The sequence below is a fragment of the Magnolia sinica genome, chromosome 17, assembly GCF_029962835.1.
Source record: "Magnolia sinica isolate HGM2019 chromosome 17, MsV1, whole genome shotgun sequence".
Taxonomy (NCBI): Eukaryota; Viridiplantae; Streptophyta; class Magnoliopsida; order Magnoliales; family Magnoliaceae; genus Magnolia; species Magnolia sinica.
Genome location: NC_080589.1, coordinates 61639407 through 61649032, shown reverse-complemented (window position 1 = coordinate 61649032; position 9626 = coordinate 61639407). Strand labels below are relative to the sequence as shown.

At 37.8% G+C, this 9626-nt stretch overlaps 1 long non-coding RNA gene across 1 annotated transcript; it reads left to right on the top strand.

The window, feature by feature from the left end:
* On the top strand, window positions 1-986 carry LOC131231692 (uncharacterized). The gene is made up of 3 exons (XR_009164512.1): window positions 1-250; window positions 524-764; window positions 919-986. It is a non-coding gene; the product is annotated as an uncharacterized LOC131231692 (long non-coding RNA).
* Window positions 987-9626: the final 8640 nt, after the last annotated feature.

Sequence of the window (9626 nt, the reverse complement as noted above, 5' to 3'; positions counted from 1 at the left end):
ACTCAAGTAAGAATTTTGTGTACTCTTCATATGAAGTGTCCTAGTGGTTTCTGATAAGAGTACAATGCAGCCCATGCATTTAATCTAATACTTCTATGCACTCCCTCTATTGTAATTTTATTTGGCTTTGATGAACAGGCAAATGTGACACGTACAAATCATATCATGTGGACAATGGGTGATGATTTTCAGTACCAATATGCTGAATCTTGGTTCAAACTAATGGACAAGTTTATCCATTATGTTCAAGGTAACGCACTAGGACAAAATTCAAACTGCCCTTCAATCTTGGGTGGAAACTTGGAAGTAGTTCTATTCAACTTTAGAATATTGTTGCTTTTCTTCTTCTTCTTCTTTTTTTTTTTTTAAAAAAAAAACTATAAGAGCCAATATATGACCAAAGAATGTAGGTACTGAATAGTCATACAACAGATTAGCATTACATTTGTTCTTGTTCTAACTTGGAGTTAATACTGTCAATATATACTATTTCTTCTGAAATCATCGCTTCCAAATTGTGTAGATTTGTTGCTGTGCATAGGATCACATCCTTTGACTCATGTTCAATAGGTCATTGGCAATGATTCATAGTTCTAAGAGGAAGATTGTAGTACACAGTTTATTGGTGTGTCCATGCTCCTATCAGGCAAGGGAATTCATGAGAACTAGTTTAACTGAGAGAATGGTCCTTGATGGAGTGCAATGGCAAAACAGGATTCATGTAGCTGATTCCAGTTGGTCTTCAGATGATGTTGATCTTCTTGGTGAGAACTGCACAGTGAATTTTTTAGGAGTGGTTATTGTATTCGTTATTGAAAATGGCATTTTAACAGTTGAAGTTCTGTGATATTTGGTGGACCTATCCAGAATGGAAAATCATTGTCTACCACTAATTTTTATATAACTATTAACTTGTAGGCAGTTATCTGTTTGGATGGTGATGGTTGCAAGTTAAGAAGTGGACTGGTGAAAATTGAGGAAGGTTTTAACTCTTGACACGTTAATTGCTTGTGATTTCATGTGATCTTTGGTAAGTACATTTCTTTGACAAAGCTTCCTAGAAACCAAACTAATGATAATTGCCAACTCTTAAACTCACTGACACATGTGCCCTTAACATCAGGATGACTCTCATGCACCATCTCTGCAAGGTAACACCTTTCATCCAAAGTGATGCTTTTTCTTCCACTAGGCTATTAGGCAGCAGTCTTTGAAATATAATGCCAGCTCATGACTGTGGTGACCTGTTGAACACCAGGGTCCACCAATATCACCATGATCAGATGACGAGAAATGGGCGGTGACATTGTTTTATTATTTTATCTTCCATTTTGCAAGCCCTTAAATTTTTTCCCCACTTGCCACTGTCCAATGAAGGGTACTTTTGGATCGTGGTGGAGCTCTTCATCTGCTTGACGGACTTCATTGAATTGAGTATGTCTTTCAAAAACTATTTTAAAGTCTTTCATTGCAGATTTTGGTTTTTGTCTTTCAAAATGTATTTCAACTCCACTTGAAATGCAACTTCCTATGTTAGAGCTGCTGAAGGTAATCATTCCTTTGTATTTTTATTTGTTTTTCTTCGTTGACTAGCCAGGTTGAGTCAAGGCAACCAAGTTCAGACCAATTCGAGTTTTTTTTTCCCCCTTTTCAAGTCTTTATGAAACCCGATTGTATTTTTTCGAGTATTATATGTATATATTTCTTTTATTTTTATATGAAATGGAATTAAATTCAAAGTCAGGTGCTTTGTAGATAAGGATCTTCTCCTAATTTAATGATAACTGATCTGCAGGTGGACTTTCGCATTAGTCATTGTCTATTTTGCGGTATGTCCTGCTCTTCATTCTCTTTGTTCTGTAAGAGAATGCATTCAGTCAGGCCCCTTTTTTTTTCAGTAGCATTGCGATATTCATATGTATTTATTATCTAGATAATAGAATGGATTTGTATGTGCAACGTCTATTTCTAAAATGGTAAATGAATTCAATTGAAGCTGAATACAATATTCAAGCCATTTTCAGCTTTACATGTAAGATTGTTGATTGTAGCTTGGCACTGTGAAATCTGCTCATGGATGCTAGATGTATTCAAACCATCTCATGGAGAATGAGGAAAGTGGTGGATTCTTGAAGGTTTATGTTTTTCATTTTCCTAATTTTCTTGGAAGTAGGTAGTTACTGAGGAAAGGGAGAAAAGTACTTTAAAAAAATAATAATAATAAATAAAAGAAAGAAATAGGGTAAAAAAACATAAAGAAACAGGGTAGAGTAAACCTCCAAGGTAGCACCGTGGTATCTTGGTAGTTGAGAGCCTCTAGCTGTTATCATGTCACGGACGTGCTGCATGTAGATGCATCCCCATAATTCTGTTGTTTGAAACAGCAGCATTGTTAATGGCTAAGATGTGTTGGTGATATAGCAAGAGGTGGAGGAATATATGGCTAAAATTATTTATACCAGCTTATAGGTAATTCATTTTTTGAGTTGTGTTATCACTTAAATCTGACAAAAGGTATGCAAACTGAAACCCATACTACATCTTAAAAAGGACACACAAATCAAATTTGATACCTACGATCTTTACTCCTTGAAGCTATGGGGATATGGAGAAGCACACTTGATGCTGCATTGATTTTTTTTTTTTTTAAATTATGTAACCACCTCAGAGTTTACAATATTTCATATCCTGGTATGCATGCTTGTGTTTTATCTAATTTAATTTTTCTGCTAGGCTTATACCATGGAACTGGAGGCCGAAGTTGCAAAACTTAAAGTGGAGAACAATGAATTACAGAAGAAACAGGTATCCATTATTCAATGCAGTAGGATCCTTCCCGTTATTAAAATATAACATGGAGTAGGATGTGCATGTTTGCTTATCGTAATCTTTTCATTAGCTGACTGTGATCATGCATAGAAGTTTATGAATTGTGAACCTTAACAATACTTCAGTTGCTGCAGGCACAAATTATGGAAATGCATAAAAATCAGGTTTATGGGCTTTTCCTCAGGATTCTTTTTATTCTCTAAACTAAAATCAATGAATCTAGCAACTTGCATGAGATAACTAGGAAGCTTAAAGTCTTGCCAAAGCCTTCATGACATATGAATTATCATATAATTATTCTGCTTCGGTCTTCCTAATCTTTTTACCAAACTGATCTGTTAAACTGCTGCTTGATCTTGACTTTCTCAAGTCTCAAAATTGAATAGGCTCCATCAGTGGAAGCCAACTCTGAATTATGCAGCTACAAATAACTGGGTTTCAGCCTAGTCACTGACAGTACAGCCACTGTCTAGACCAACTTTCTTTGAAGCATTGGCATGCAATTGTTAATTGAAGGTAGATACCGAAGTATATCAGGTCAAAGATAATGAGTGCATTGGTGGCTTTGACTACTTCTGCTTCTCAAGGGAATCTGTTCACACCAAGTGATTGGCCTCTGACTTTAGTAATTGTAGCAGCCCATATAAATAAGAACTATCAAAGAAAGGATTCTTATTGTTAGGTAATCATCTTAAAGGATTAAAAGCATGCATAAGTGCTCAATTGGTCGCTGTAGCAAAGGAGCATGCTGCCTATGGCGAAATCACAGAATCAAAGTGTCTTTTTTCATAATGATTCCGAGAGTATGGCTGGATCATTTTCATAAGATTATGAAAGTTTAAGTTATTCTTTCCTTATTTGATAAATTATTTGGGGCTTTTTGTAAATTTGATTTTGCAATGAAACATCTTCAAGCACATTATTTTTTTATGTTTTTCTTTGGATTAATCTCTATTTTGATGGAATGCAATAAACTTCTGTTAATTTATTTTCCTTGATCCTAAATTTCGTGTGTTTATCAGGGTTTTAAATTGTTCCTAAAATTCCCTCTTAAAATTTGACCGTTGACAACATTAAGAACAATTTAAAACCGTTCCTAAAATTTTGTTCCTAAAATGTGACTGTTGGCACTAGAACTGTTTAAAACCATTCCTGAAATTCCATTTCTAAAATTTGAAATGGTACCCAAAACAGTTTTGAACCGTTCCTAATTTTTTGCGACACCTCATTTAGGAACGGTTCCTAAATGACAATTTTGGCATAGTGACAGTTTGGATGGTATACAAACATCAAGGTGCAACCCACCATAGGCATTTCTTTTCCTAATTTCCCATTTCATGTTGCTCAATTGAGCTTTAGATCCACTTCATTTTTGGTTGCATGTCATAAAATGAGCTTACAAAATAGATGAATTGGGGTGGTTATCTCACAATCATCACAGTGGGCTCCATCTAGCATCTCAGACTTCCTACAAAAGGCTTTGGAAGGAAATCTACATCCCTTTCAAAGCCCAAAACACAGTTGGGGCTGTCAACGAGCTAGGCCTGAGTTGCCCTCAACCCATATTTTGAACTGTTTTGAGCTGGGCGTTGTGTCGGCCCTATTCAAAATTTGGATTATGGTAGGCCCAAGCCCAACCCATTGACGGCACACATAGGTATTGTGTTAATGTGGCAAAGTCATGCAATGGTTGTAGGTTGCCATCGATCACATGATAGAGGTGTTAGGGAAACTCCGTGTTCGTGGCAGTGAACCGCCTCCGGTAGGAGTTGAAATTCGTAATCGCATCGATCGTAGGGGATGCCAGCAGTGAACCGTTTGATCACGCCTAATAAGGTGAGATCTAACGACGATGAGATCGACTACATGATCCTTCAATATACCGGGAGAGGTGGCGATCAGGTAGAATAGGCAGATCGAGAATTCAGGATGAAGGTCAATCTTCCTAGCTTCAATGATCAATTTTACATTAAGGATTTTCTCGATTGGATTTTTGAAGTTGAGTGAGTTTTTGACTATATGGAATTTTATTTTTTTATTAAGAAAAGAAGGTTAAAATTGTGGCTTACAAGTTAAAGAGCGGAGCTTCAACTTGATGAAAGCAACTTCAACTTAAGCAGATGAGACAAATGAAAGCACCACTTCGTATGTGGCCATGAATGAAGTAATTATTGCATGCACGGTTCCTCCCTCACGATTATGATTAGGTATTGCTCTAATAATTCCAAACTTATTGGCTAGATAGCCGATCGGTGAGATATTACTTAGAGAAATCCTATTGTTTGTTGGCGAGAGGTGACCTAGTTGAGGAGTCATGACAGGCTGTCGGATTCGTTAATGGCATACATGTGGCCCATGTGGAAGCAGAAAACTAATCCAATGAAATTGTGGTTTATACTGCTGATACTGAAGAAAGAATTTGAGTTAAGGTCCTAGAGGGAGGCGAATAGGACTTTTCAAATATTTTTGCCTATTTAAAATTCTAATTGCCTAACTTAAATAATCATTCAATTTAAAGCTAGTAAGGCAATATAACTCTAATAGCTTTCAAGCCAGTTAGAGGTTTCAATCACAAACGCTATTAAAGATATGCAGAAACAACAACTAGCCTAGTGTTGTGTGCTTGTATGTGGAATGTGCTTCCTATCAATTCATAGCATTCATTCAATCATGTATGAGAAGTTAAAACATTCAAGTATATATAAACATGATTAAATAGATGCACAAATGACAATTCCAAACACAAGCATTTATAGTAGTTCCGCTACTTGCTTACTCCACTCCCGGCATCCGCACTCAATCCCAAAGTCCACCAGATTTCACTATTAATGGTTTTAAAACAGGTTCACCAAAACCTTTACAGTCCTACAATAAGGACACCAATGTATGCTCTCTGCAAGAGTAAAGGTCCTACACTAAGAACCCACATTTAGGCCCACCAGCCAAGGTCCCACACTAAGCACATCCGTTTAGGCTCACCGGCCAAGGTCCCACATAAGCAACCTACATTTAGGCCCACCGGCCAAGGTCCCACACAAGGAACCTAAACGAGTTTGTTGACAGCAAACTCTTAGCCTCAATCCTACACGAGGAAAAAGACTAAACTTTGAACTCTTTAACTATGACACTTACTTGTCGGATACAATTCTCTTTTGTAACTCATCTTGGGATGCTTGATCTTCACGCTCTTGTGCTTGAATCAACTTCCCGGTGCTCCCCCAATCATGTAGCTTGAATTTACTTGTTTGGTTTGGCTTCACGGTCAAAAACCTTACATAAGATATACCTATAAAGGTGACCAAGGTAACAGGAGTTGGTTGAATCTCTTATTAAGGATAATGAGTTGATTTCCTAAGGGATTTAACTGATGGATAATACTAGAGTATGGTTGAGACTAAGGATACACCTATAAGTTTGGTCTCAATACTCTTGTGAAGGCTTGAGATCATGTTTTTCATGAATAAGAGCTTTGAAAGCTCATGAGTGATGAATCATAATGAAAAGAACATGAATCTCATATAAATAGAGTCTAAGATGAGAGATTTGAGCTTGGGACAACCTAGGGACTTTGAAATGCCTAAATCCACACTTTCTGCGAGTTTATGTAAGTTGTTTTTATAGATAAAAAGTTCCAACGAGTAGAAAACGGCAAGTTTACAGTGCTACCGAAGCCAACTTTGGTATCACCGAACTTGCTTCAGTGGTACTAAAATATCTTTCAGTAGTACCGAATTAATTCCACAAATTGCTGAATGAAAACAGTCCCTTTCGGTGGCACCAAACTTTGTTCATCGGTGACAGTCGGTGACCCTGAATTAATGTTGTAATTTTGCTGGACTAGTTTGAGCCCTTTCAGTAACACCGAAGGTGCTATTTGGTGACACCTTCTTCCTACCGAAAGTGGACAGATTTTCTTGTTTTGTCCATTTAGTCATTCACCAACTTGAGACTTGTTAAAGCCAAGACTAAAGGATAAAAACTATGAACTTGGAATTGGCTTTGAATAGATGACCTAAGTAGGTTTTCCTATTTGGGTTGGGATCATCTATTTGCAAGGTTAAGATCGTAGAAGTAGTCCTTTGTCTTCAATATGACTTTGATGCCTTTGATCCAGTTGCGTCATCGGTCTTCATTTGCCAAGAACTCATCCAATTACGAGACACAACTAGTCGCGTGATTAACAAACAAGTGTGCAACGTTAGGTGCACTTACATCCAATACTTCTAAACTGGACAATCAACATCTCGTAAACAAACGTGATTTCATCAAACACTTTGAGGAGACGAGAGTGAGGGCAGCACTAGTAGAAAAGAAAGTAGATGTGGAGTCTGTTAGCATTTCAGAAAATGTAAAACCCATGTTGTAGGAGTTCAAAGCGATTGTGCTCACCGAACTTTCCAATGAATTATCCCCTATATTGGAGATTAGTCTTTCTTAGGTTCAGTTTTTCTTCAATAACATGAAGAATCAATCTACCAAGCAAGCCTAATTTGAAGTAATTGTTCACTCCCCAAGTATAGGGTTGCGATGTAGTAATAAACTCGGTGAGACCGAGGTCGAATCCCAAGGGACTGAAACCTGTACGTAATCTAAAACTAACTAGAACTAGAACTAGAATGAGATGAAATCTAAATCGAGTGTAATTTAAGGAATAATGATGAAATAATTATCTAAAACTTAAACAATTCAGGGAAAGGAAGTAGGGATTCAAAGGATCCACTTGTAGAGCTCAGGGAGATCTTATGCCTGTTTCAAGAACTCAACTGGACTTAGAGTCCCATCTTCATGAAAATCAAGACTGAACTTCCTTTAATATAGTTTTTAAGAGATGAAAGGTATTGAATGGATTCCATCACCAAACCATGCCCATGAGACAAAGTAAACAACAAAATTAAACTAATTACTAACCAATCAATAATATATGAAGGTTAGGAAGGGTACCGTCATCCGACCATGGCCAGGAGACGATGGTGAACAATAGGGCTTCCTGACATCATAAACATAAAAAAGAAAGGAACATGCTCAAAGCTATTGCAGACCCATTATAATTTTAGTCACAATAAACCATTAAAAACTAAAAACATTCCCTTAATTAAACTAAAATCAACATCAGTTCAGTCTAAACAAAAGGCACAAGCAAATAGTTCTCCCATCACGCTCCAAGCTTCACCTCTTAGCCCTAGCTAAGAGGTTTAGCCGACCATGATTAGGCTATCTTCAAAATTAAGCATAAAGAAAAATAGTAAATAAAACTAAGAAAAATCTTCTCAAACTCTCTCTCTTCTTATGTCCCAGCTTGGATAGAAATTGAATCCCCTCTCTTCTCTCTCTCTTTTCCTTTTATAACAGCAGCAAGTCGGCTAGAAGAACTGACCTTCTTACGCACACCCTTTCGCTGACGAACTGCACTCTGTATTTCACAAAAGAGACAAAACCTGCATTTGAATCAATTTTTGAAAGGAAGATTGCTCCACTCAAGCAATCCGACTTCTTGGACAGGGTAAAAACCCCCTTATTTGGCTTATAAACGGTCCGGATCACGCATTCAAACGTGATCTTGATCACGTTATTGGCCCACAGAGTCTGGGCGCTATTCGAATGCGCGGCCTGCGCAAAGGCTTACGTTGTGTTGATGGTGGAGCCCATTATTGATTTTAACGGGAGAATCCAAGCCGTCCATTGCGTTCCTCTCGAAAAACTAGTTGGAAAGGGGTATTTATGTACGTCTTTTGATGCGGCCCATTGAATCTTTACTTCCATCATTCATCTTGCATTTTAACGGTTAAAAATCGATCTCTGTTGTTCTCTGGAATTATGTCACCTAGGAGTGGGTTATGGCGGCCACACGGGACGAATGGACGGTCCAGATCGTTTATTTGGATGATGTGCGGGTCTCACAACTGAAAAAACGTCGCTGTCCGTTCTTGCGCAAGGAGTCGGGTCAGCTGACTTTGACCGGGATTCCCGGTCTGGTGCGGCTCGCGTGCGGACGTGCTGTGTACACGCACGTCGCACGTGAGGTCCACTGTAATGCGTGTGAAATATCCACTCCGTCCATCCATTTTTCCACCTCAATTAAGGGGTTGAGGCCAAAAGTGAAGCATATCCAGATGTCAGGTGGGCCCTAAATTAGGATTTACAAGGATAATCTATCCGTTGGACCACTTTCACATGGATCCAACGGCTGAAATTCGATGTGTACGGTTATTTTATGGTCCTAATGCCATGTATAAAGTTTTAAGATGAACAGATGGCAAGAACCTTGTGATCTTGCATTCAGGATGACTTTCAGACCACTTCAACCTCAATCACTTGATTTTCTCGAAATTTCGGTCATGTAAATTCTTTGATCTTGGTCCCCTAGGGTCTGTCCCTTGCCTTGGTGATTTATGAGCATTAAATCCATGCTTTTAGCACCCTTTTTCAGTCCAAGCTCCTAAATTCACGTTGCAGCACAAACATGATTAAAATAGAGCATTAAACAATATCAGGTTCGAAAAATCAAGTAATAACTAGGGCTAATATCTAATATTTGACCCTCAACACAATCCCCCAACCAGCATTTTGCTAGTCCCGAGCAAAGTACGTGAAAAATAAGTTGAGAATTACAGGACAATTTCTATGAATTCGAGTGATTTTTAAAAACAACCTACATACTAGAATTCTAAGATTCATGAATGTTGGGCATTACTTTCTCGTGGACTCAAGCGCACTATAAATTCATAATCAAGCTTAAAGTATTAATCCATTAATTAAAACAATTCTAAACATTGAGTTCCATGAGTGTATAGTGTAAT